Source organism: Pteropus medius, unplaced genomic scaffold (genome assembly GCF_902729225.1).
Source record: "Pteropus medius unplaced genomic scaffold, Ma_sr-lr_union100, whole genome shotgun sequence".
NCBI classification, from domain to species: domain Eukaryota; kingdom Metazoa; phylum Chordata; class Mammalia; order Chiroptera; family Pteropodidae; genus Pteropus; species Pteropus medius.
Window position 1 is genome coordinate 9,332,988 of NW_024340701.1, and position 4,863 is coordinate 9,337,850.

Here is a 4,863-nt window from a genome sequence, read left to right on the forward strand (position 1 = left end):
GGGGGCCATATTAGACCCTTTTCAGAATAATTCCTTTGAAAGAAGCAACTTCAATTACTACATATACTTTGGGCATCATGATCTTGAGTACAAATGTTGGTTAAATCAATTCAACAAAAATTCCGAAGTGTAGATATCTCAATTAATAAAAGTGGTAGGGTATATAGTTCAGTGGCTCCACAACCATGGGGCATTTGAAGCTAGTAGCACACAAAATGGCTTGAAGTGGTTCAAAGCAGTAAATGACATTGAATCACACATTATGAAAACTATTCTCTTCTCTGTTCTCTATAATAATTGTCAGGAGTCATCTCTCAGTATGTTAATGGTCTTGAACACCTCTTTGGATTTTCTAATCCCTCTTTTTAACAGAGTGATAACAGGCATCAGACTCAGAACCTCAACGGAAAACAACAGCATTTAGCTAGAATTTAGTAATGTTCCTTTGTTTAATTGTAATTTTTTATGGTTTCTATTTGCCTTTTATGATTGTCTTTATTGTTGCACTGATTTTTCATTCATGATAGTAGTATAAAGTGTCCTTATAAAATATGTTTATGTGAGTTTAAAAACGATAAGCCAATTGAAAAAAATATTAAGAAAATATTAATATAAGTGGTATGCAAATGTAGTAAAAGTCACAAAAGCCAAACACAAATGATTAAAATTAGAAAAGCATCAGTATAGTTGAATGAGTGTGAATCTTGACAGACAACCAGACCTCTGATTTTAAATCAGCCTTTCCTACTTATAGCTTATATTTGTAATATAATAGTACTTTTAGTATTTATAAATAATTTACTATTTTAATCTGAGCTGTTGTTTCCTTGTCTGTAAAACAGGGAGAAACATTTACTCTCTAGGATCATTTAAAAATAAAATAAGGGTCTACAGCCATGCCACCCTGAACAAGCCTGAGCCCTTCTGATCTCAGAAGCTAAGCAGGGTCAGGCCTGGTTATTACTTGGGTGGGAGACCACCTAGGAAGATCAGGCACTGTAGGAGTTAAAAAATAAAAAATTAGGGATTGTAAGCTGACAGGGTCCTTGCAGTCTGTGAGGCCAACCAAGGATTGTCTTGCCTAAAAAAATAATAATAACAAAATAAAATTAAATTAAATTAAATTAAAAAGATAATATATGTAATATGTGGTTAGTATAGTACCTGATACAGAGTAGAAACTCAATAATTAGTATTTTTCTTGTTCCTTTTATTATTATTTTATACTTGTAACTTAAAAAATTATAAAGCATTGGCTGAGGATAGTGGAACTATGTATCCTTTCCTAGACAATTAATATATGTTTTAATGAGTTACAAAAATATTTAGTTGTTATTGCAACATGGACTTATTTGTTGACTACTAATTACAACTCCAAAGAGCATAGAAAATATTCCCCTGCAAGTGTCATTGAAGAAAAGGCTGTGTCAGGGTTCCCATTTGAGTCAATGTGACCTACCTCCACTATTGATGATTTCTTCTGCAACACCTCTCCAAAAGATACCTCTGGAGCACTTTCCGTATCAGCATGGCACTGTCACTCACCCAGATCTGCAAACCAGAAAGCCGAGGGACAAGTCTTTCTCTCTCTGTCTCTCTCTGTCTCTCTTTCTACCTCTCACCCTCCCTCCTTCCTCTACAATACTAGATACAACCATTATCAAGCTGTCTCATTAATCTTCTAAACATCCTCTGCACTGTCTCTATATCCTCCAAAAGCACTACATGATTTGTTTCCTGCCTTCTCCTCAATCCTGTCATGAATCGCTTTCTCCTCTTTTTTTTACCTTCCACCCTTTACACACACTATTTCTTCCTGGGCAACCCTAAGTCTCTCCCATTCTTCTACCCCCAGGTCCCTTCTAGTTTCTATTCACCTTGTAAAACTCTGATCAATGGTTCCTTCTTCCTCTGGATAATCTTCCCTGACCCTTGTCCAGACCTTCAATTAGGCTAAGTTTTTTAGTTGTACATTTTCTTTCTTTCATAAGATTTATCTTTGGTTAAACTTTTAAAAAATTATTTGTTATTTTCTGTCTTTCTACTAGACACAGTCCATGAGAATGATAATGCCTGGTTTGCTCAGCATTTTGTCCCCTAATCAGTGATTGACACACTGTAAGCATTCAGTAAATATTTTTTAAATTAATGAATGAATCAGTTCTCACTACATTGGGATTTTTGGTTCTTGTTTTAATATTTTTAAAGATTTTTATTATAGCAAAATACACGTAACATAAAATTTGCCATTAGTAGCATTTAGTACATTATGATGTTGTGCAACCATCACCACTATCTAGTTCCAGAAAATTTTTATCACCCCAAAAGAAAACCACATATCCATTACACAGTCTCTCCCTAGTCCCTTTGCCTCCAACCCCTGGCAACCACTTTCTGTCTCTATGGATTTGCCGACTCTGCATATTGAATATAAATGGAATCATTATCACATTGTTTTGCAGCTGCCAATGGGAGTGTCTGTCTTCCAATCTAGGCTCGCCTTTATCATTTCTTAACCCACCATTTAGCACAGTAACTTGCATGTAGAAGGCTTGGAACAAATGCTTTTTGAAATAAGGAGTTTTTTTAAAACTTATTGTATCAAATATACACCAAAATATATTTTTAGTTATGAGAGTAAAGATTTCCTATACTTCTCTAGTAGGAAATTGAACTGAAGAAGTATAGTATATCTAGTATATTTATTTTTATTATTATATTGTGTACTCATTTTATTTCCTAAAATAGTTTGAAACTAAAAGATGCTATGATTAAAAATATAGTAAGATATTAAAAAACAAAAATGGCACATCAAAAACCACAAAAGCAAAGGGAAAACTTATGCTAATGGAAAATTACCACAATTAAGAACATTTATGAGATTCCTGCAAACCAGGATAAGAAAAAATATATGACCTTGAAAAGAATCATATCTAGTTTAAACAAGTTCTTTTAATGATTTGAAAAGAATTTGTAATTTATTTGTTTATTCTTAAATATTTATAAGTAATGGGCTTGTGTTAGAAAGTGCTTTGCAGAATAGATATAAAGATAGAAAGTTTTTAATCCTACTTTCCAGGGGTTATGTTAGTATGTCTTGTATAAGGACACTTGTGATGATGTATCTACTAGTGCTAAAAAAAAAAAAAAGCCAAGCTAGGAGTCCATGCATGATCCTGCTGGAACTATTTATTTACTCAGATATTAGATTTCTGTTCTTTAAGCTTGTCAGTCAAGCCACAATTCATACTAATTCCAGAGCAGCAAGTTTGCCGAACCAAGCAATTTTGAAAATACCCACCTTCAATCACTGCAGTGGGCGTAGTTTGGAAATGGGTTTCTGCAAAGGCTAGTTTGAACCACAGGTCAAGCAGAGTGACCTGTGATCATTTATATGTAGGCACTATGATCATTTGTCATTATTTTGTACCACCTGGCAAAGATTGAGTCTAAAATAGCCCACCTGTTAGACATTATATTTTGATCAAAAATCAGATCACATAGACTGATGCTTGATTGGAAAATTTACCCATGAGTCTGCAGAAATGGAGTACAGTTAAAGCTGTTTTCTGTATTTGTAAAACACAAACTTTCCCTTTCTGCAGCTTGGCAGAAAGCAAACTTAATGGAAGGTTCTCGTGGGAAACTTTCAGATTTGTTCAAGCATTTGATGTTAGCTAAAAACAGTCTGAGTCAATTGAGAGGAGACCAAACTGCTCAAATTAGGGTTTCTGGTATACTTAGGAACAATTGCAAGGTTATTTTAGGGAAACTGGTCTGTAAGGTTTCCTGATTTTTTTTGTCAGCACATCACTCCTGCCTTAGGGTTGGATTAATTAAGGCCCTCCATGTACACTCACCCTCCCGTCCTGAGAAAGATGGTAAAGGTCATAGCCACTAAAACCACAGGGACCTCACTGACATCCTATTTTAGTGTTAGAATTCCAAGAAGGCTTTTGTTAAAATAAACACCAAGAGATTTTAAATAAACTAAACTGATTATTAGCTGACATGTTTTTTCCCCCCTTGAAAGTGACCTATTGAAATCCAATGTACATGCATTCATTCATTCAACAAGCATTTACTAAGCACCTACTAAGTGCCAGGCACTATATTTGGGACTAGGGATTCCATGATGAAGTCAGACAAATTCAGGGCACTGAAAGGAGCTTATATCCTAAAGTAGTCATGCGTTTACTTTGTCATCCAAAAGTTGAGTGTCTACTACGTAACATCAGGCACTGTTCAAACAATTGGAATATATCGTTGAACAAAATAGAACAAGTCTGTGTAAAGACTGCATTATAGTAGGGAGAGTCAAACAATAAATAATAAACAAAATTAATAATTAAACTATATTAACCACTTAAACTAATAGATAATTAAATTATATTAGAAGATAATAAGTGTTATAGAATCAAGAAAAAAATGGCAGTCAGGAAAAGAATATTAAATAAGGTAGTCAAGGTTAAGCTCATTGAAAGGGTGCCATTTGAACAAAGATTTGATGAGGTTGGGGGAAATGGATCATACTGATAAGGAGCAAAGAGCATTCCAGGCAGTGGAAATTAATAGTGAAAAGACTCTATGACAGAAGCAAGCCAAGTATATTTGAGGAATAGTAAGGAGGTTAGAGTGGTTGGAGTGGAGTGAGCAAAGTCGACAGTAGTAGGAAATGAGATTAGAAAGTAAGAGGGGTAGGTAAGAGACTGAAAGAGAAGGTAATACTTCGAATAAAGCTTTGTAAACCATTGAAAGGACTAGAGCTTTTATTCTGCATGAAATGGAAGCCAGAAGAGGATTTTGATTTGATTTTTATTTTTAAAGGCTAAGTCAAACTTCCATGTTGAGAATAGACTTTAG

The 4,863-nt window shown here is 34.4% G+C and overlaps 1 pseudogene; it reads left to right on the forward strand.

Annotated features, from left to right (window-relative positions):
- Positions 1 to 886: 886 nt before the first annotated feature.
- On the forward strand, positions 887 to 1,005 carry LOC120581206 (uncharacterized; annotated as a pseudogene).
- Positions 1,006 to 4,863: the final 3,858 nt, after the last annotated feature.